The sequence below is a fragment of the Labeo rohita genome, chromosome 20 (genome assembly GCF_022985175.1).
Source record: "Labeo rohita strain BAU-BD-2019 chromosome 20, IGBB_LRoh.1.0, whole genome shotgun sequence".
NCBI lineage: Eukaryota > Metazoa > Chordata > Actinopteri > Cypriniformes > Cyprinidae > Labeo > Labeo rohita.
Window position 1 is genome coordinate 13,903,927 of NC_066888.1, and position 24,428 is coordinate 13,928,354.

The window sequence follows — 24,428 nt, forward strand, 5'->3', positions numbered from 1 at the left end:
TTAACGTAAACAGTTGAGAACGAAAACACGTGTATCAGTATATTACAGGGGTCACCAAACTTCCTGGAGGGCCGGTGTCCTGCAGAGTTTACTTCCAACTTTCCTCAACACACCTGCCTGTAAGTTTCAAGTATACCTAGTAAGACCTTGATTAGCTGGTTCAGGTGTGTTTGATTAGGGTTGGAGCTAAACTCTGTAGGGACACCGACCCTCCAGGACCAGATCTGGTGACCCCTGGTATATTGGATTTGTGCTTTCGTTCTTACAGTGAAAGCAAACTAATAGTAGGCTAAACCTAATGCTGTCAGAGAAAAATACTGGTGCTCACTGCTCCTGACTAAATAGCCTTTGTAACATCAAAAATGATTGATGTATGTTTAATTTATACAGTGAAGACTGTTATTTTACATTTGATTATTACATTTTTGTAGCCTACCATAAATTTCTTTTGGACCGAGCTGAAAAACCTGAAAGGCACTGTTTATTGAAGTTTTGTCTTTGCTTTATTGTATTTCTACTATTGCTTGTAATTTGATTGTCTGTAGAAAAGATTTTTAGCACTGGGCCCCTAGTAGCAGCCAGAAAAAGTCTCAGTTTTAACAGCTGTATCTTTGTAATTACCTTGTTTTAGTTAGTCTGTTTTAGTCTGTTTTACACACTGAAGCCTAAAAGACTTTCCTGATTGTCGTCCCCCCCCAATTGTTCATTTTCTTTATTATTTAAAAAAAAAAAAAAGTGTAGGCCTATTTTTTTTATTGTAAATGTCCCAGTTAAGGTACAGGATGTTAAAATGTCAGATAAATGTTCATGTTATATATTTTGGTTGCACTTGTGAGTTATCGATCTATAATCTATCGATATATCCTATCGTAGAATTTTTTTGAGATATCGGCAAATATTGTATTACTGGGTATGAGAATCGGTATCGTATCGTATCATGACAAACCATCCGATTTACACCCCTACCTGTTTGCTATATGCAGATATGTTTTATGTAGAAATATATTACAAAGCTAAGGTCAGACCATTCTGTTTCTGCTATAAAAATTATACAATCTAATTTACATCAAAAAATGCTTATGTTACATATAGCATGTCTCTTTGGATCATGATTAAAATGCAGTGGTTAAAATGCAACCGTTTCATGCATTCTGACTCATATAAAGGCACAGTGAGAGATAAACCATCAAAGCCAGAATCCAAAAAAGAAAGGTGATACAGATTTTTGGTCAAACCGCCCAGCACTAATACACATTATGAATCATTCGGCGTGCTTGTTTATATACTTGTATAAATACTAAGAGTTTACTTGTAATCAAACCTAATTAGTTATTAAATAGTTATTGTAATTTGGCCTAAATGAGGGGCATAAATTTGTTTATTAGAAAGGCAATCCACTTGAGAGTACTTCACGCCAAGTGAAAATTGTGATTAGAATGATTTGAAATGGATGCTTACCGTTACTTGTCCCAAAGAAATTATTAGCAAAGACATGAGACTTTGATATCTCATTATGTGGTCCTGTGCGCAAGTTGCTAAGTCTTCATGTTGCATTATTGTTTAATGCCTCCAAAACGATTTCTTGGGTTAATGTTTTGATTTTCTGGGAAAAGTGTTATGGATGGTGAACTCTGTGGTTTGGGATGTGGAAGCTGGGCATAAAAGCAACCATTGTGAAGCAGAGGCAAACTATATGTGGTGGTCAGTATGTCTTGGCAGTGCTCTTAAACCATTGTTGTTCTGGTCAGTTGGTCTTGAGGGCAAGGTCACACTTTCTGACGTTTATATGACGAGCTTATCATTGGTTAAATGTTCACACGTGAAGAACTGTGAGCTGATGACAAAAATACATGTAAAATATTAATTACTGATGGCAGACACTCTTGGGATGTAGGTTGTGTTTATAATGAATAGTCAGTATTATGCAGCACAGCTTTTTTTAAAACATTGATAATAGTAAGAAATTATTCTTGTGCAGCGAATCAGCATATTAGAATGATTTCTGAAGAATCATGTGACACTGAAGACTGGAGTAATGCTGCTGAAAATTCAGCGTTGCCATCACAGGAATATATGACAGTTTCTAAGTTGTAATAATATTTCATAATACTACTGTTTCACTGTAGTTTGAGACTTTTGAATGTTGTATATAGTGGGATGCTGTGGTTTAACTTTTCTTGTCCAAACTTACCTAAACGGGTTCCTTAAAAGTATAAAGTTCTGGCCTCTCAACAGTTCTCAAAGAGCACAAGAACAGATCATGATTAGCCTACTTTGATTCGCAAAGATGTCTTATTGTACTTGGAAGGCATTACAGAATACGTAGCCGCTGACACAATGCGGTTTTGACCTTGTTGGCTCTGTTCAGTGTCAGGCTTTTGATTAAAGAGTATTCATGGAGCTATTTACATCTGGAGAGCACAGTAATTTAAAAGAAAATCCAAAATAAGTAGATGTTGCAGAAAATGTCATTTTACATTAAGATTTGATTCATTAACAGAAGTTAACATATTCAGTATCATAACGTAACAATGCACAATTTATTGCAGAATTTTTAAAATCTGTCAATATTAGTTGTTTATGATATGTTACGATAATTCATGTTTGTTGGTAATAATTAAAGCACCCCTATTATGCTATTTTTAAGGTTCCTAATATTGTTTTGGGTTAACATGCATGCAAGGTCTAACAACGCTTTTGTTTTCTCAAAATATGCTTTTGATATCACCTCATTTTCCAGCGATTCTTAAACGATTCGTTTTGAAGCAGTTCAAAGATTCATTCTCTCCAAACCCAACTTTTAGTGAGCCTACTCTGCTCTAATTTTTCAAATGGCCCAGTCTCTGATAAGTGATTGGTACGATATGTCCATTGCCATAGTTCTGTATTTTAAACGCTTGAAAGAAAATATTAACATCTATTATTTATCATACTTACAATTTGAGATTCAGTGGAGCCAGCTGGTCCAAATAAGCTAGATACTGAGTCAAGTTATTCACAGCCGGCAGATACAACATTTAGCTTTATCATCAGCTTTATAACTTTGCTGACGGGTAGCTACATTATAAACTTTCTATATTTGAAATGGCATATTAAGGGCACTTTAAATAATGTTAACTTATACAGCTTGAGATGTTAAGTATTAATGTAGACATTACAAAATGTGGCTTTAGAAAGAAATATTTATTTGATTCGACAATTTATTACACATAAACATTTAGGCTGCAACGGCCTAATGGAAGCTATGGAACATGAAAGAAAGGTTTGAAACAACATGAGTGCGAGTAAATGTTGACAGAATTAAATTTTTGGGGGGGTAAACTATCCCTTGAATGTTTTTATTTTTATTATTTTTATTTTTTAATGAAATGATACTCTAAATAAGAAACTAAATCTGCCAGCAGGTGGTGGTAAATGTATTTATGGGTCATTCATTCATTTGATTCGTTTAAATGGATGATTCATTCAGGAATGTTGTAAATGGAGGAAAAAACACATACAGGAGCATTTTTTGCACCAATATCTTGAATTTTAGGGCATAACTGCATTTGTGGAGTTGTTGCCCTGCATCATATTTGTCAACAGTCAACTGTGTGAATATAAGATGATGTACAGGTCTGGGGGCGGGGCTACACTGTAAAAAAACAATTTGTTGAGTCAACTTAAAATAATTTGTTACCTGGCTGCCTTCAAATTTTAAGTTCAGTCAGCTCAAAAAAAGTTTGATTAACTTGAAATGTTAAATTATACTAAATGACAACTTGGATATTTGAGTTGAATTAACTCAAAATTTTAAGGCAGCTGGGTTACTTACCCATCTGTTAAGTTTAGCAAATACAAATATCTAAGTTGTTACTTAGTACAACTTAACATTTCAAGTTGACTAAACTTATTTTAGTTTACTGAACTTAAAATTTTAAGGCAGCAGGGTAACAAATTATTTTAAGCTGACTCAACAAATTGTGTTTTTTTATTTTTTACAGTGTAGTGCGTAAAAATATTTTAATGGCATTATTTTTTCATAACTAATTAATTAAGTTATCGCGTTAAGCTGACAGCCCAAACTTTGTATATGTAGAAATTTACACTGCATTACATTTAAAAAGTACTCAAATGTATTGTTTGGTCACACTATATTTTATGGTCCAATTTCCGCTATTAACAAATTATTAACTATGACTTTTGCCTCAATAAACTGCTAATTTGCTGCTTATTAGTAGTTAGTAAGGTAGTTGTTAGGTTTAGGTATTGGGCAGGATTAGGGATGTAGAATATGGTCATGCAGAATATGTGTTGTGTAAGTACTAATAAATAGCCAATATGTTATGAATAGGCATGCTAATAAGCAACTAGTTAATTGAAAGAATTGGTCCCTATCCTGAAGTGTTACCTGTTGTTGTTAAAATATAGTGTTTCCAAATGCTTGAAACAGATGAAGACCTTCTAAATTAAGCCATGTGTTGCTTCTTACTTCTTCAATTTGTGCAAATGACCTTTAAGTTATGGAGGTACAAAGAGAGGGAGACTGACAAGTGTCTAGGCAAAGTCTCGCCACTTCCTGTTTGGTTTTGGTCTTTATCTTCATAACGTATTTATTGGAGCTATTTTGTCTTTGTGCCTTCAGTTTATTTATAGACGTGTTTGTTTGTGTACTTTGGCCACTTGTTAACATTGTTAATTGTGTTATATTTATGCACAGTTTTTTAACCGTATGCTTATGAAGCTGTAAACCGGCTGTTCTCTAATGTTTGAATGAGTGATTTTGTGTCAAAAGGCCATCTGAGCTGTTGTTCTCTTGCATGCCGCCATTTCATAAGACTCTCTGAGATTGTCTTTCCTGCCTGCCGAATGACATTTGGTTTAGCCCACATAGATACCAAGCTCTCTAATAAATTAACTTTCCATTTAGAGACCTTCAGACATCTAGCATCCATATCTGATCTACTTTAGTCAGTCAGAGAGCGATGGGAATGATAGTTTCCATTCAGCTTTTTGTGTTTTGATGACATGTGACAGTAAAGCACATGGGCTTGCTTTCTATACCGGTTCCCATTCCCTGGCAGCTGATGTGTCTAATTTCCGATAATTCTGTAATTGTTCAGAAATATAAAATTTCCACTCATGGTAATTTTATTGGGTGGTCCAAGGCGAACTGGAATTGCCTGGCGTTTTAGTTTTTCCACAGTCATCCTACATTTCCTCCTCACTCTTCAAGGGATGAAACTGGAGCCGATATCAGTTTGGTTTGGCCGTCTCAAAGGGACGCTATGGCCCGATGCTGGGTGCCAGCCTTATGTCCAGAGGGACATGTGACTGCATTGTGGGAGTGTGGGTTGGAGTGACGAGTCCTTTTGGATGCCCAGAGCTCTCAACATCCACCCACTCCACCCAAACCCGCATGCATGCATGCCTCCATCTGCTTGCTGTACACTCGCACGCTCTGCGTTTCCCGTTGGACTTTAGAGAAGTGTGTTGTGTGTAAGATCAGAAGCATATTACGCTTTGGCGCTAGCCAGTTTTGTTTTAAAGTCTTTCATATTATTACAAACATCCGAGTGAAATGGATTAATAAAATGTTGGACAGGGTCTCGGTTCTAGCCATCAGTTGTTGATTGGATGGAGGCAGATCTGAATACACGGGTGCATTTGTTTGAGAAAGGGCCAGGGTTTATTTGAACAAACTGATTGTGATCTGTAATTTTCACCAGAAGATTGAATAAAAAAAATAAAACCTATGCATAGATGAATCATCCACAGTAAGAAAATAGGGTGAATTTCCATTACTTGCTGATTTTAATAGTGAGGTTTGTATTATTTGTGCCAGTGGTAGCAAATTGAACTGCAGTTTATGGAAGCCTGTTTCTGCCACTGAATAAAATGACTTTTTTTTTCACTCAGAATTGCATGATATAAACTCACTATTGCGAGAAAGTCAGAAACTTGCAGTTCTGACTTTTTAGAATTGCAAGATAAAAAATTTTCAATTGCAAGATATGAACTCACAATTCTGACTTTTTAGTCACCATTGCTAGACATAAAGTCAGAATTGCAAGGTGTAAACTCACAATATTGACTTTTTTTCTCAGAATTATGTGATATAAACTCGTAATTACGAGTTATAAAGTCAGTATTGCGAGATATAAACTCACAATATTGACTTTTTTTCTCAGAATTGCATAATATAAACTTGCAATTGCGAGTTATAAAGTAGATATAAACTCACAATTCTGACTTTTTAGAATTGCGATATAAATTCGTAATTGCGAGTTATAAAGTCAGAATTGCGAGATATAAACTAATTTCTGACTTTTTAGAATTGCGAGATATACATTTGTCATTGCGAGTTATAAAGTCAGAAATGTGAGATGAATTCAATTCTGACTTTTTAGAATTGCGAGATATAAACTCACAATTCTGAATTTTTCAATTCTGGGGTTATATCTCACAATTGCGACTTTTTTCCTCATAACTGTGAGATATAAACTTGCAGTTGCAAGTTCTAAAGTCCAGTTTTGAGGGGAAAAAAGACAGACGAGTGTATATCTCACAATTCTGACTTAATGACTTGCAATTGGATGTTATAAAGTTAGAATTGCGAGATAAAAACTCACAATTCTGAAGAAAAAAGTTTGTCTTGCAATTCTGACTTTATAACTCACAACTGTAAATTTATATCTCACAGTTCTGAGAAGAAAAAGTCAGAATGGTAAGATGGAAACACAATTGTGAGGGGAAAAAAAACAAGAATTATGAGATAAAAAGTCACAGTTACCTTGTTTATTTCTTATTCATTGGTGGAAACAGGCTTCCATAGCAGTTTGTGCAAGTGCCTAGAAACAGTAAATTGGTTCAACCAATGGGTGTGAGAATATCTGTTTGATTAGCCAATGGTACACAAGGAGTGTTTGAATCTTCATTTTTTCTGTTCTGTTTGTTGCCGCTTAGCACAGAAAACATTGTAAAAGCTTCGAAACGGTGTTTACAGTGATTCCTTCCTTGCTGATGTTATTTCCGGGTTAAATTTGATTTACCATCATGTGGCCTCAATAAAGCAGTTTTATCGTAACCTTTCTGAATTTGATGCATGATTGCTCTTTTGGGTCTGTATATAAGTAGTTGTTTGATTTATCAGCTACATGCTTTGCTGGGTGTTGTAAACCAGTTGAAAAGGATCCATAACCTACTGATTCAAAACGCTTGTAAATTAAAGCTGGCATATAGCAGAGGAATATACATCATGCGTTTTATCAATTTGCGTCATTGTTGATTTGTCAACTATAGGATATATTCTTTTACAGTTTGGCTTTTTGCCATTTGTGGATCACTAATTAATCAATGATAATTGATCATGGGAATTTTGCAAGTGTTTTGCTCTCAGACATATTGATGTTATGAATTCATTATTATAGTCATAATTTATATTTTGGTCACAACTGTGCAGCCTAATATTTTTATATATTATAGTGATCATAATTATATTATTATTATTATTATTATTTAATAGTCATATTGATGTATAATTATAGTTTTGGACATATTATGCAGCCCGACAAACAAGCATGGGAAACCTGGGATTTGTTTGTTTGTTTTTTAACAAATTTAAAATTGCAGTTACTATATTTTATTATAAAAATAATTTTCCCCCCCAAATTGTGCAGCTTTTTTTTTTTAATGTTAACTTGTTTGTAAGTGTTTCATGCAAATCTCGCTAATGTGGAAAATGTGCAAATGCTCAAAAGTGCTGATTAGGTCAACCTGGTAATTTTCCAAGTGAACTGATAAAATACCCTGTTTTTCCTCACTCCTTTGTGTTAGTTGTGGGAGTTGTGTTAGTCATCCAATCAGATTCAAGTTTGTCCTGTCATCTGTAATTGCTTTAGAAACGATTGCTAATTAACAGACTTTGCTAGACTGTTTATCGTCCTCGATACACAAACCAAAAACCTTTTCCTAAGACAAGGCTATTTTTCTTTATTTTTTCAAATGATAAACAGTTATAGGTCACCCCCCTAAATTTAAACAGGCAAGCTGTATTTTGACCAGCCGGCTTGCTGATATATTTAGTCAGCAGACACTTTAATCCAGTGCCACTAACTGTACTATAATTGCGGTGCGATGTCCCACTAGACTTCTGGGGACAGCGGAGACTTGGGGGGTCAGTTTACTCTCAGCTTTTGTCTGTACATGTTACTGTCTCGAATCAAATTGATTTTGTTGTAGTATTCAGATAAAAGCTAAAAAAAAAATAAATCCATGTACTTGGGATTGAACCTGATCCTTCTGTATCACCAGCCAGTTGTCAGCTTGTGTTATCAAGCTCTAAGATTTCCCTTTTGGGTTGGACTCAATTTATGTTTGGAAGCGAAAAGAGTATCAGCAAGATGTTTGCAAGAAGGGACAGTGTTTTGTCACACTGCAGCGGGAGCCCCACGATTTGGGTGTGTGTGTGTGAAGAGTCAGAATGACCCAGATGTTTTAGTTGTGATTTCATCTCTAATCAGAACCTCTGGGACGAGCGGAGAAGCGAGCGGGTGGACGCAACTAGACACAAGTTCTGTACACACACACAGCAGCACACCGCACTTATAAACCGTGACCTGGTTTGTTGACACATTTCAGTGCAGAATAATAGTCAGCAAATTGTGATAAGACACATTCAAATGTTCTTAAAGCTAACTTGCATAATCGTCCAAATCCTCACGAAGAGTCCGTTGTCTTTTAAGGTTATATGCATTCAAACAGTTTCGTTTGTTATTTTTGGTCTCATCGATTTGTCATTCATTTTTAAAGGCGTCGTATCATGAAAATCAGACTTTACCATGTTTAAGTGCTATAATTGGGTTCCCGGTGCATCTACCAACGCAAAAAATGTGAAAAAGGACAACCCAGTAACTTATGGTAAACCTGCAAACGTGAAAAACGAGCAGCTCTGATATTACCGCCCTTAATCTGCATGCCATTTTGTTTTCATAAGCGACTGTTTTTGTAACTCCTGTGTGTTTTTAACAAACTTGTGTGTATTTGACAGTTTAAGCGCAATAAGACATGATAGAGAACTTAGTTTAGTACTCGCATGCTGTGTGACCGCTGCTTTCTGTGTGCGTGCGGCAGATGTATGCGCTCCAAAAACACTATATCAGAAGTTTAAACTGATATGGTTTAAAACGCATTATTTCATCGCAATAGACATGACAATCGATACCAAACCGATGTTTTTAGGCAGAGTATCTGAGGTACAAATTGTAAAGGCACAGCCCTATTCTGGAAAAAGGGGGCGGGGAGCAGCAGCTCATTTACATTTGTTTACATACACCTTGCTGAATCTGCAAAATGTTAATTATTTTACCAAAATAAGAGGGATTGTAAAAAACGCATTTTTTTTTTATTATTATTATTTATTACTGGCTTGATAAGATATAAGATATAAGATATAAAAAACGATGCGTTAAGGGCTGGGAGTGTAAACTTTTGAACAGAATGAAGATGTGTGCATTTTTCTTATTTTGCCTAAATATCATATTTTGTTTAATTAGTACTGCCCTTCAGAGGCTACAGAAGATACTTCCATGTTTCCAGAAGACAAAATAAGTTACATTTACCCTGTCTCTTAATGCATGGTTTTTCCTTCTGGAGCATCAGTGAGCCTTTAAATCTTCTGTAATAGTTGCATACGAGTCCCTCAGTTGTCCTCAGTGTAAAAATATGGATCTTAAAATCATACAGTCATTGTTGAAAAGGGTTCAAATACACAAAAAAGCTGAAAAACCAAAGAATCTGTGGGACCTGAAGGTTTTTTCTGAAGGACAGTGGGCAGTTTAAATGTTCAGGACAAACGAAGGACTCATGAACAACTATTACTAAACCAAAAAACACAGCTGTGGATCAGTCAGGTAACAACACAGTATTGAACGGGGTTATTTTTATAAATTCAAATATTATTTTCTGGTGTGGACTATATGTGAACACATTTTATGTGAAAAATCAGTACTACTTCAGGTCAAATAAAAAATAACATGCATTTTGTATGATGCCTTTTATTTTGGTAAAATAATTAACATTTTGCACATTCTGCAAGGTGTATGTAAACTTTTGACTTTAACTGTATATTATATCTAAAATAACAGGCATAATAGGTTACGTTTAAAATTTCTTTCTACCATTGCAGGGGTTCCATCACAATTGGATTTGAGTTTTGTTTGGACTTAAAGTGCTCAATGACAATCTACAGGAGTCCTTCCTCAACCTTCCCAACCTAAAGAAGGTAAGATGAAAAATTCTTTTAAAAACAGTGTGACATTCCCCAAAAATGAGCATAATTCAAAGACATTACTGTGGTGGGTGAAGATGTTGAATAAACATAGAATAGAATCATTTTTAGAATAATACGTTTTATCACATCACAGCGAAAGGAGTTCACGTGTCCTATGCGAATGGCTCCTTAGTCATTTTGCGCTACCTTTATCTTGCTATTGTGATATGACGCTCTGTGTGCTTATGACAGTGTTGTGATTTTCATGTTGACTGCATCCAATCTTGCTGAGGGTCTGACTCACTTAATAGCTTAATACCCTGCAAGCCCCGGAGATGAAACCACAAATGGCTAAACTGGAGAGAGAGATGGAGCACAGTGCTGATTTGTGAGGAGGATGTGTTTATTTGGTTTTATATATATATACACCATTCGCTTTCAAGGAGAATGGCAACTGCAGTCTGTAACTAAAGTGAAGAGCCAAAGAGATGTATGCTTAATTGTTTGGGAATATATTTTTTTCCACTTTGTTCCATGACAGAGACAGTAAACACAGAGATTGGAAGTGGTGTATGATAGTCCAGAGTCAAACTCTTGTCCTCTGCAGTTCTGTGCCCACTGCTTATTACTTACTGTTTTTTTTTTTTTTTAATTATACTTGTATAATAGTGATATTAAATAATAATACTTAATGGTAACAGTAATATTTAAACAAATAACCCCAAAAATACAATTAAAAACAGTAATATTGCTAAATATTATTGCAATTTTTAATTTTTTTTCTATTTTAATATATTTTAAAATGTAATTTATTTCTGTGATGCAAAGCTGAATTTTCAACAGCCATTACTACAGTATTCAGTATCACATGATCAGAAATCATTCTAATATCCTGATTTGCTGCTCAAGAAACATTTATTAGCAATGTTGAAAACAATTGCGCTTAATATTTTTGAGAAAACGATGATACATTTTTGTCAGGATGCATTTGATTTGAAGAGTCTAAAAGAGTTGATTAAATATCAAATTTTTGAAAAAAAAACAACTCTGTAGCTTCTACATTGCAAACGAAATCATTGTGGTTAGTGCGCTTAATTAGTGTACAAGGAAACAGTACAAAGGCCATTAACATTCCAGTGCTGCTGTAGTAGGACTCATTTTCTCATTGTTATTCAGATTTCGCACAGCTGGTTTGTGTAGTCTGTGTTTTTTCAGACCTGCAGTGTAATTTGCATGAAGATACCATGCTTGCATTTGTAAATGATGTGTGTAGCACTAAGCTCTGCTTCTGCATTTCCATGTGGATGGATGTGGCTGCAGGCTACGGTGCTGATTGGGAATTCAGAACTGAGGAAAAACTTCCCTGGAGATCCCACATACACACACTCCCCCGACTCGCTGTTTCCAGTGATCTCAGTGTCTAGGCTTCAAATCACCTCACGTCACACTCATCTCTGTGTTGTTCTCTCACTAGGAGGAAAAGGGGTGATTGAGCGCTAGAGAAAAGCGAGGAATCTGAGAGGCCGTATGACTCGGCAGAAATTGCCTGCACTCCATAAAAATGCAATGTGTTGTTTTTGAAACCGCAAAACTGCTTTTTTTTGTTGTTGTTGGCTCCAAGGATGGCATGGCTTTGCTGACGACAGGCCTTCATGTCTATGGCGTCTAAAGCAAGCCTGTCAGCTGTATGCTAATTTTATTTTCTGGCCACTAAAGACCTGCAGGATATTTACGCATCATGTTAGTGTAGCCTGGGTGTATAGTGTGTTAATGGCTGTCCGAACGGTTCTGACCACTGTGGGGAAAACAAATGCTGTAGTTACATACACTTCTGTTTAGTAGATTTGTGAAGATTTGGCAAATATCTCTAAACTTTTGTGCAAACATTAGTTTTGAATTAAAGGGACAGTTCACCCAAAGATGAAAATTACCCCATGATTTACTCACCCTCATCCAATCCTAGGTGTGTATGACTATTTATTTACTTTTTTTATCAGACGAATGTAATCTGAGTTATATTACAAAATGCTGTGGCTCTTCCAAGATTTATAATGGCAGTGAATGGCTTTTGAGATTTTGAAGTCTGATAAAGTGCATCCATATAAATTCCACATCATAAAAATTACTCCACATTAATAATAAAGCCTTTCTAAAGTGAATCAATGTGTTTGTGTAAGAAAAATATCCATATTTTAAACTTTATGAACCATAATCTCTAGCTTCCGCTGACTGTTGTTCACACATTCATGAGAAAGTGGCATTTCAGCAGATGACGAATGCGGAAACGCAGAGGAGAGCAAAACTAAACACCAGTCACAAACCTTTATTAACCCCCCGGAGCCCCCTGGAACATTAAAAATGTTAATTAAATAATTGATTTTGAGCTCCATCTTTTCACACTGTGGACAACTGAGGTACGCAACTATTACAGAAGGTTCAAACACTCACTGATGCTTCAGAAGGAAAATGCATTAAGAGCTGGGGGGTGAAAACTTGAATTTGAAGATCAGGGTAAATGTAACTTATTTTGTCTTCTGGGAAACAAAAGTGTCTTCTGTAGCTTCTGAAGGGTGGTACTAAATAAAATAAAAAGTGATATTTAGGCAAATTAAGAAAAATTTACAAATCCATTCTGTTCAAAAGTTTTCACCCTCCGGGTCTTAGTGCATGGCTTTTCCTTCTGGAGCATCAGTGAGCATTTGAACCTTTTGTAATAGCTGCATACGAGTCCCTCATTTGTTCTCCGCATAAAAAGATGGATCTCAAAATCACAGTCATTGTTGGAAAGGGTTCAAATACACAAAAATGCTGGAAAACCAAAGAATTTGTGGAACCTGAAAGATTTTTCTGAAGAACAGCAGGCAGTTTAACTGTTCAGGACAAACAAGGGACTCATGAACAACTATAACTAAACAAACAAAAAAAAAAAAGCTGTGGATCATTCAGGTAACAACACAGTTTTAAGAATCAAGTTTATGTAAACTTTTGAACGGGGTCAATTTTAAGCCAACTATTATTTTCTCTTGTGAACTATATGTAAACATATTTTATGTGAAATATCTTATTCAGGACAGTCCTAAATAAACAATAACATGCATTTTGTACGATCCCTATTTTGGTAAAATAGTTGCATTTAACATTTTGAATGAACTGTTGATAAACTGTACCTTTTTTTTTCATAATGGATGGATGTACTTTATTTTGCTTCAAAATATTAACATTAATTCACCGCCATTATAAAGCTTGGAAGAACCAGGACATTTATTATTAAAACTCTGATTTGTCTGAAAGAAGAAAGTCATATACACCTAGGATGGGTTAAGGGTCAGTAAATCATGGGATAATTTTAATTTTTGTTTGAACTATCCCTTTAAGAACTAAAAGAAGATTTATATATGTATGTATGTATGTATGTATGTATATATATGTATATATATAATAAGATATACGTTCAAATAGACCGTGATTTGGTGTTCCACTACACGTTCTGTATGAATGACCCTGAAATGTGCTTATCTTCAGGAAATATTGTTCATCACCCTTTCCAACTGCTAAATTGATAAATTGTGTTAATATAACACTGTATCTGGTAAAACTTTAAATAGTTGAAGTGTAGGGTTCTGCTATGTTTCAAAAGAACCATGTGATTTTGTCTGTGGATGATTTATCCACTGTAATCACCTTTTTGTTATATATTTTGCTGGTGAAACAACAGTTATAATTTTTTTTTTGCTTGTATGAAATAAAAACACAACTTTTTGGCGTTGTGTGAGTGTGAGTTGAAACTGCTGTGACGTTTGACCACTTAATCCAGAGAATTGCCATGGTTTGACATTTCAGGCAATTCAATTACATTTGCTCACTTTTATATCTTCCAAATGTTGGTCAGTATTTATATTCCAAAAATGCTGTAGATTCAGTGTAGTGGTTCACCTACTTATTTTCGTTTTGTGCTCCTGGCTTGTATTTCCTTCCATGTTAGATAAAATACAGTGAGCACTTTAAAACTCATAGCAGACCCAACATTTTAATTGGGAGTAATTATTTGTTATGAATAAACATTTCTGTTTTTAACATGATTTTGAGGGAACCCCATAACGAATTCCCTGCAGTGGGCCTAGAATCCATAACAACTCCACTGTTTAATACACATTGAGACAAACATGTTATCAAGCTAAATAGTCTCAGACCCTCAAGTTTTACTACTATTAAACAGCAATTAATCTATTCTCTTGCATTTAACTTTTATTTTTGCTCTTTTTGTATACATGTATCTAAATATTAATAATGTAATCACAACATTTGATTGAAGTCCTGTCTAATTTAGTAGGTGTAATTTTGTTCTTTTCAGCTTTAAAACCAGGACACATTTTTGAGGGAAGTCCTATTCGGAAAGTTTGAAAACTGCTCGACTCAGCTGTTTTTAATTATTTGTTTACTACAGTTTTTAAGGAAGCAAGTTTCGTATTTATATACAAATGAATAATTATGGCGTGTACGTATAATATAGGATATTACATGGGGTGTGTGCATGCCGTAGTTATTTATTTCTGAGAAAACTCAGAGAAGCGCATGATGATAAATTATAACTGGTGCTTGTAAATCTCCATTGTGTTTGTTTTTAAGTGTTTGTGGTGACAAATTGGGCTCGTAGTTGTTGTGTGTAGCGTTTAGCTTTTTGCTTGGTTTTAATGAGTTAAATATGGTAGTTATGAATGATTAGTGGATTATTCAGCTCCTCTTGGCGCCTGTTATTTATGTATTTGCGTGAATGTGCAGTTTTTGTCTGCGTTCTGAGTCATGCAGGCGTAACAGGTGAGTAAGGGAGAGGAAAGAGGATGTTTGTCTGCGTTTGACCTGTGGACACAATTAGCCGCCTTTAGACTGGGAGAGGCTCACGTGAGCTCAGCTATAACAATATATCGAAGCAAACAGGTTCACGTGAGGCCTTGAAACTCAATCACACAATGTTTTGTTTCCCCTTTTTTTTTCCAAATGCCAAAAATAGTTTTCTGAAATTATAAACCTCATATTTCTGCTTTTAAATCCGCCCCTGTTCACTTCCACTGTAGGTGCCTCACGATTAACTTGATTTTTGGTTTTTAATATTTGTGATTTTTATGGAATAACTGCTGCTGAGCTTAATTAAGTGAATGAAAAAAATCCTTTACCATTTTCTTTTATCTAATCGTGTAGAAGTAGGTCAGCCTTCCTGAAAAATGTATACATTGACTCTCAACCAATGACTCTTTGACCGGCCAATTTTCGAATGGGAGGAGTGCTCGTGAAACCTGTTTTTGATTCTCTTCTGGAGACCTTTCTATAGTATGCCGGTCCATATGCTCATAGAGGTGAATCAGTGTATCACCTGCATAAACAGACCCGGATCTTCTCTGTAAGTTGGAGGAAATCTGTTTTAATGAGTGCTTTTGACATCTATATAAGTCACCTTATTTTGCCTCTAATCCTCGTTCCATTCTCCCGTGCTCTCTGCCTCCCTCTGGCTGGGATCACGGCTGACCCACTTGGCGTCGGTGCCAGCGGTTGGCTCCTCGCCGTTCCTCTGAAAGACCAGACCGACAGCCGCAGCAACTCCACCGTGGGGCCCCCTGCCAGCTGCGCCATGGGGCCCTGCCAGCTGCGTCGTGAGGCCCTGCCAGTGGAAAGCAGTATTGCTCAGACATTTTCCTGTCTGTAGACTGCTGGTCATTCACAGCAACAAAGGGCGCTTTTGTGAGATCCAGGCACAGGGGCTTGAGGTTGACTGCAAGCCCAGAGAAGGGACTGTAACCCTGGGAAATCAGGGTGTGGTGACACAAAGTGCCTTGGATGGAACAAAAATGACCTTTACTTGGTGATTATCAAGTGCAGGACAGATAATCGGCACTGAGATTAGAGGTGGCCACGGGTACTTGGAAATAACAATAAGAATTGAAAAGTACACATTGTGAAATGAAGCTTCATTTTGAGATTTTTATTTAAAAGTTGTGCGTCTGATGCCAACATGTGCCTTCATCATCAGCAGCGCTGAAAAAAATGGTGTAGGATTTACTTTGAAACAGTTGTTACTCAGAAATTGATAGTAGATTTCACAAAAAATAACAAAAGAGCTGCAAGTAAGCCACTTTTTTTCATTAAATTTTGAAGTAGAAATACTGAAATAGTAAAAGGTACTTTATTAGTCCCTGTTTTGTTTGTAACTTTAAAAAAAAAATTTTTTTACAGTGAGATGCTTGGTTGATTTTTATCTGTTGTGTACTGAAGTAGTCGAAATGACCTGACACAGTTTAATGTGTGTTGCTCGTGTTATGAAAGAGTCTTTGGCACAAACTCGATCCTTTAATGAATTCTTACGAAACTGAATGTTCACCAAGGAAAATATTTTTCATTATTAGAGAGTGCGGTTTCTTTATTTTATTTTTGTTTTTTTTTTGTGTGTGTTATTGTACATGATGGAAGATTTCTGTCTTCTGGGTTTTGCCTCTCATAACCTCTCACTGATTTATATTGACTAAAATGATTTAACAGCGTAATTAGGGGGATTTCATTTTCAGAGGTTGTATTTTCTTTTACCTTTATAGTTTTGTTAATGTTTTTTTAATGGGTTAGGGAATTTCCTAACCCAACCTGTCTATGTTGTCATTGGTATAATTTGACTTATTTTGACATTAATTTTTCAGTCATTTAAAAAAATACAAAAAATATAATATTAAATAAAATATAATATTAATATAATAAAAGAGCAGGCCATATGGGTTTTCGAAAAATGTCTTTATTGCAGTTTGTAACTATCCTTCAGTGTAGACGATCTGTAAAGTTGTTAATCAAAAATTGTGTGATAAAGATATTGTCTCTCAAAATAAATAGTCGACTCTGAACCACTTTAATGAGTCGTTATATTTGTGAATCTTCTGCCTGTTACTGATATACGTCACGTTGGTAACACATTTGCATAATCCTCACCTGCCCGCGAAATACGAACAGTCTGACCTGGCCACAAACACTTCCACTAGTTACTGTGTTTATATCATGAGTTCTGCGCTGTGAAATCAAGTTTTTGTTTTCGTTGTCGAAAGATGATAATACATTTTTTCCACAATGCCACAGCAATACAATTCGTACTATATGCAAAGTTTATACTTACCACTGAGAAACATCCTGATCGAGTTGTGCTTGCAGTGGAGTTTGCAGTTGAGCAACTGCATCAGAAATCATCCTTTGACTCTGGCTTGAATTGGTAGGGTAATATCAGCATCGTTTACAAGTAACTCTCCGGAGAAAAAAAAATAAATTATGGTAATGGACATTTCGTTTCTGACGCACATCTGATGCAGAAAGTCCAATCACATAAAACTTGGCCAACTGACTCTGGCAGAGTAGGCTTATGGAAGCGAGGGGTTTACAAACTTTAAGCTCAGAACTGCTTTGAACGAATTGTTTGGAAATCAATGAAAAATGTTTCTAATATTTAATGTATATTCTGAGAAAATTACAAAGTTTTCTGACTTTAGATGCAGTTAAACCTGTTGTAGGGGACTCCAACACAATATTAGGATACTTTAAAATACCACATGACCTGCTTGTTTATTAAAACAAACAAACAAACAAAAAACAATAACCACTAATAAGCTAATAGTAATTTTTTTATGTTATGGTTGATAACCAATAAATGACTGATTAAAATGATTTACTATTGTCTAAATGAATAAAATAAAAGCAGTATAAGCTAAATAAATCATTTTAAGTGAATTTAGGCTATACAATATTATAATATACAGCAGAAAAAAAAAATTGGTATTCATTTTTTTGAGATTTGTTTAATTTTGTTGATGTTTATGAAGCTTAAAGGCATAGTTCACCCAAAAATGAAAATTCTGTCATTAATTACTCACCCTCATGTTGTTCCAAACCCGTAAGACCCTTTGTTCATTTTTGAAGCACAGAGTAAGATATTTTTGATCAAATCTGAGAGCTTTCTGACCCTGCATAGACAGCAACACAACTGACATGTTCAAGGCATAGGAAGGCAGTAAGAACATTGTTAAAATAGTCCATGTGACCTGAATAAATCATTATTTGTGACCCTGGACCAAGGGTCTTAAGTAGTACAGGTATATTTGTAGCAATAGCCAAAAATACATTGTATGGGTCAAAATGATCGATTTTTCTTAGTTATTAGGATATTAAATAAAGATCATGTTCCGTGAAGATATTTTGTAAATTTTCTACTGTAAATATAACAAAACTTAATTTTTGATTAGTAATATGCATTGCTAAAAACTTCATTTGGACAACTTTAAAAGTGATTTTCTCAATATTTAGATTTTTTTGCCCCCTCAGATTCCAGAATTTCAAATAGTTGTATCTCGGCCAAATATTGTCCTATCCTAACAAACCTTACATCAGTGGAAAGCTTTTTTATTCACTGTTCATGACACTTATCCCTGGTTTTGCGGTCCAGGGTCACATTTGTGTTTTCTTTGCGCACAAAGTATTCACGTAGCTTCATGACATTAAGGTTGAATTACTGATGTCACATGGACTATTTTAACAATGTCCTTACTACCTTTCTGAGCCTTGAATGTGTCAGTTGCGTCGCTGTCTATGCAGGGTCAAAAAGCTCTCGGATGGATTACAAACTTTCTTTATTTGTGTTTTGAAATGAACAAAGGTCTTACCAGTTTGGAACGACATGAGTGCGAGTAATTAATGACAGAATTTTCATTTTTAGGTGAACTAGCCTTTTAAGCTTAAAGATGGCGTGTATTTTATATTGATTATATCATTAATTTATACATGTTTATTTTTTCATCTTACAATGCACAATGTTTTTTTTTTTTTTTCGCACCCAATCAGAACAGACAAGCGACCCATTTTTTGAATCCCGACCCACCAATATCTCTGATTTATTGAATGCAGTGTGGAAAATTTGTGCAGCGACAGAGCATTGTTTTATGGCTGAACTGTTGGCACTGTTTATATAAACACCTCTCCGCTGTGTTTGGATATTAGAGAACTCATTAGATGGATGTGTTTACTGCTTGCATCTACTGAACCATCTCATCACTTCACTGTCACCCTGACATTTCTGTATGTGTGTGTGTTTATAGCTGTAGGGTGAAAAGTAAGTGTGATTTCCCTCCAGTAAATGTGTTAGTATGTTTCTGCTTAAACTGTGTGTGTCAGCTCTCTTGTGTTGCTCTTAGTGTGTGAATGATGAGCATAATTAGATTTTTAATGAATATATTGTGTTTTGACTTGGATTGTACAGTATGTACGTGCTTTGTCACTAAACTAGGCTAAAATTGTTCTGTGTTTGTGCGGCTCCTCACGTCGTCCTATTGTGTTCATCTAAGCCGTGGCTGGTTTTAAATGTCGACCGTGGTTGCTTATGGACTGATCGTCATGGTAACTGTGTTGCAGTCATCCCCGCTCCCGCCCTGTGAGAGCGTTTGAGACAGACGGCAATCCCAGTCTGTCTCTGAAGTGCCACTTTAGCTCTGTCACTATCATCACCATTTCAACCGCCACACCCGTCAACGTGATTGTGAGAACTTGCTGTATGAAAGCATTCGATTTAATGTGAGTCTGAGCTATAGAACATTTTTCACACAGGGGTGAGAATCTTTATGCTCCTCGTGATTGAATTTAATATAATTTGGTTTCAAAACATTTCGAGATGCATTAAATTACGTTTGCTATAACTAGAGATAAAAATTGAATATGATAACCCAGTATAGAGGCATCTCTGTCACATTTTGTTTTCATGATGTTGAGGCGTTGTAGCTTCATTCAGCTGTTTTGTCCTTGACTGTTGAACCTATCTGAACGTGTATGTTTGTTTGCAGTGTGAGCACACCTTTTCCTGGTATATGCTGCGTGAAGGGCCTCCATGCCCTTTATGCAGCATTGCACATCACGTGACCCTTATATGGCTTTTCTGCATGTGCATGCTTTATGTATATATGCTTTAGGTTTATTCTTTAGATTAAGGGGCAAATATTCACTAATAACTAAGAGTTTTTAACAGTGAACACCTAGTTGGCAGCTTGTTGATTAGTTATGCTTATTGCTAGTTATGTTCTAGAATATAGTCATGCAGAGCAAGGCATTAATATGTGTTTATTAAAGTCCACATTAAATCATTTTTTGGCTTTTACTATGAATATGTTCATAGCCTTAAAGGGACAGTTCACTCAAAAATGAAAATTCTGTTGTTAAAGGAAATCGGAAATAGAAAGTAGGAAGACCGGGTGGGACATATCCAGCAGTCCTGTGCCCTTTCTTAAATAGCCAATAGCGTTTCGTTTGTATCACAGCTTGGGCTAGAGCCATTAGGTTGGGAAAAGCTGCACTGACAGCGTATGACCCACAATGTCATCCGTATCACATTATCTATATATATAAAATAGCATTCTGTGTAGAATTCAAATGTGTCTGACAGTTCGTGTGACACAACGCAAAACCAGACTTCATATGCATATTTACACTGTCTGAATTGTTCCCTGTCCACTATATAGTGCGCTATGTGCCATTCACTGTACAAAAAATACAAATTCGGTGAACAAATGACCAATTTCAACCGCAACTTTGGGTTCTAGAGAGCATTTGATTGGACATAAGGTTTGATGAGAAGCTGAAGTGCAGGGTGATGTCATCAAAGCCATTAATCCATATTGGCGGAAGTTAGAAACCGTAAGTTTTGAATGCTTATATCTTTTAAAATTTTGTCAGTGTTTGGGAGCACATTAGCTTACAGATAACGTTGAGGCTAACAAATTCATACTAAAAACCAAAAAACTTCAATTTTAATTTAATGGGGACTTTACTTACTCTTCCTCATGTCGTTCCAAACCCGTGAGACCTTTGTTCATCTTCGGAACACAAATTAAGATATATTTGATGAAATTTGAGAGTTTTCTGACCCTGCATAGACAGCAATGCAGCTGACACGTTCAAGACCCAGAAAGGTAGAAAGGACATTGTTAAAATAGCCCGTGTGACATCAGTGGTTCAACCGTAATTTTAAGAAGCTACGAGAATACTTCGTGTGCGCAAATAAAACAGAAGTAATGACTTTATTTAACAATTTCTTCTCTTCCATGCCAGTCTTTGACTAGTGTTCATTTTAACCTTTTTAATTTTGTACATTTTAAAGTTAAGTTGTTCTATCTAATGCACTTTGAGAGTTCAAAATGAATCCAACAACAAATTTGTTCTTAACAAATTAGAATATTATAATAATAATAATAACAACAACAACAATTTTAGATTTTTGTTATTCCAATGACAGTAATAGCCATATATTGTAAAACAATTGCATTGTAAAATAAATTTCATAGGTATATTATTTTTGCTTTACACTTTAGTAGGGAAATTACAGTTCTTCTTTTCTAATTTCTGATTGAAAGAGATATTTTGAATGCGGACTGCAGTAACTTTACTCATTTAAACCACTAGCTGTAATTCATACTGCACTTTTAAGCTTGGAAACGGCAGTAGAGCTTTTTTGACGGAAAACTCCAGCTTCAGTGAAAACAGGCTTGCAAAAACACCTCTCACTACAAATCTAGTGAAATGCTGTAATCATCTGCCGCGAAAATAAAGCATAAATGGCGGCCGTTGCATTCCCAAATGTGTGCTAAACTCACAGCACATTCACTGTGAACTGAGGCACGAAAAACACCAGATCATGAGCTGATCGCCTGAACGAAGTGCACGCTTCGCTTTGGAACGCACAGCAAAAACAGACTTAGTGAAGGAGTTAAGTCTCATTGTGCTTTTGGTTCAAGTTTGTTTGAAAGATACAGTGCCAAAACATAATGACCCAAAACACAACTTTAAAGACCCTATTATTATTTTAAAAATAGCACTTTTTGCCTGGAAAACATATCATTTCATATTATCAGGTGACCATGATCATTTCAAGATACCACAATATTGATAATACCGTTACGTCTCTAATAATAATAATTAAAGGACATTACAAAAATCAACGTTTCACTCAAAAGGTTATTTTATTTTTTCCAAATAGAGAGTGTACAAGCAGTTTTGGGTTTAGCTATATTAAAGGAGAAGTTCACTCACGGAACAAAAATTTACAGATAATGTACTCACCCCCTTGTCATTCAAGTTGTTCATGTCTTTCTTTCTTCAGTCGCAAAGAAATTGTTTCTTGAGGAAAACATTTCAGGATTTTTCTCCATATAGTGGACTTCTATGGTGCCCCCAAATTTGAACTTACAAAATGCAGTTTAAATGCAGCTTCAAACGATCCCAGCCGAGAAAGAAGAGTCTTATCTTATCTTATCTTAACTTCAAATGCTCATCTTGTGTAGCTCTGCGATGCGCATGCGTAGTTTGTGTAATCCGGGTCAAGACAGTTAGAGTTTGTCGAAAAACTCCTATCTCATTTTCTCCTTTAACTTCAAAATCATCCCACATCGCTGTTTTGCCTTTTTTTTTTGTAAAGGACATTTGACCACCTTTGCACTTTCACTTTGTAAACACTGGGTCGGTACTTCTGCAGCGATGTAGGACTTGGGAGTTTTTCAACCTACCCCAACTGTATTGACCCGGATTACACAGACTATGCATGCGCATTGCAGAGCTAGACAACATGAGCATTTGAGGTTAAAAAGTAGAAAAAAACGTTGTTGTTTTTTTTTTAAGAAAATAACAGATTGTTTTGCTAGATAAGACCCTTCTTCGTCAGCTGGGATCGTTTAGAGCCCTTTGAAGACCATTGAAACTGCATTTTGGAAGTTCAAACTCGGAGGCACCATTGAAGTCCATTATATGGAGAAAAATCCTGAAATGTTTTCCTCAAGAAACCTAATTTCTGTACGACTGAAGAAAGAAAGACATGAACATCTTGGATGACAAGAGGGTGAGTAAATTACCCGTAATTTTTTGTTCTGGAAGTGGACTTCTCCTTTAAACAGTTTATGGCCAGAGCAGAGTGCTTCCCCACTTAAACGCCTTCTATTTCAGCTCATGTTCCCTTGCTGTTCTCTGAAGACGTCCGGAGGTGTGACATGTGAATGGGGTTTGCGTCTAGTAATTCCTTGCATTTCCAGACTTAGAAGGGAGTCATTTCAGGTTGATAAGGAGAATTATGGTTTACATACTGCACTGTGTTGACAGTTTAACTCATGCTATCTATAGGGTAACTACACCTGAAGATGACTTGTAAACCCGTCACTAGAAAAGAGCAATTACATGTTTCCAGGGAGAGTTGACGTGGACCGTGTGACGGGAAGAGGAGAGCACTGCTATAAATGGAAACCCAGTCTTCATACCTAAGCATGGGAATCACAAGGACCATAAGGGATTCCTCATCATTTTCAGTGCACATTAATCATTTTTTCAAGCTGTGGTCATGTTTTTGTGAGGATAAGTATATATTCATCCAATATTTATGTGTGTCGGCTGGTTGTGCGTTGTATTTTTGAGATTGATCAGTTTTGAGAATACTGAAGAATCTCTCTTTTGAAGAGCGTTTCTATATGATTGCCTCGGTTGCTGCATGAGTAATGGAGAAAATGCTGAGAGAGACTATATGAGAGGGAAACTCTGCAGTGGAGGAATTCAGCACATCTATTTTTACCCCGCTTGGTAAGAGTGGTTGCTATGGCATTGCCGATGGGCACCGTTGTCATGCTGGCGTCTCCGTGCGTGCAGAGCTGCGCCGAAGATCCATGCTGGAGTGACTCACATCCTCAGAGCTTTACTGACCTACATCTGAGAGAACACACACACGCACACGCACAGAGCCTGTAGAGACTCGATCTGAGGCAGAGAAGGGAAGAAAAAAAAAAGAGAGTGAGAATGTGTAGGCACCTTGCATGAATTTATTAAAAATGGAAAGCAGACTCTGCGGTGGAAAAAACTGAATGTGGATTGGAAGGGAACAGAAAAAGCCATGTTTGGTTATCCTGAGACTGTACGGATACAGTTAGTGATGTCGGAGACCAAGTTTGTGTTGTGCTAAGGCATTTTTTTTTTTTAGAGAGTTTAAAGAAACTATTTGAAAAAAAAAATGACTTATCGGGAATCACTCCACTTAAAATGCTTTTGCTAACCTGTATGGCTGTATTTCTTGTGTGAAACACTTTTTTTATGATGCATGGTACAATGCAAGTTTTTATGCATTTTGAACCCTTTTTTTTCCGGTGGA

At 36.0% G+C, this 24,428-nt stretch overlaps 1 protein-coding gene across 4 annotated transcripts in view; it reads left to right on the forward strand.

Annotated features, from left to right (window-relative positions):
• Positions 1-24,428, forward strand: part of clocka (clock circadian regulator a) — an 85,704-nt gene that overhangs the window by 4,725 nt on the left and 56,551 nt on the right. For all 4 annotated transcript variants that reach the window (XM_051138981.1, XM_051138982.1, XM_051138983.1 and 1 more), the window contains exon 2: positions 10,166-10,261. The gene's annotated coding sequence lies outside the window, so the exon portion shown is untranslated. The remainder of the gene's footprint in view (positions 1-10,165; positions 10,262-24,428) is intronic.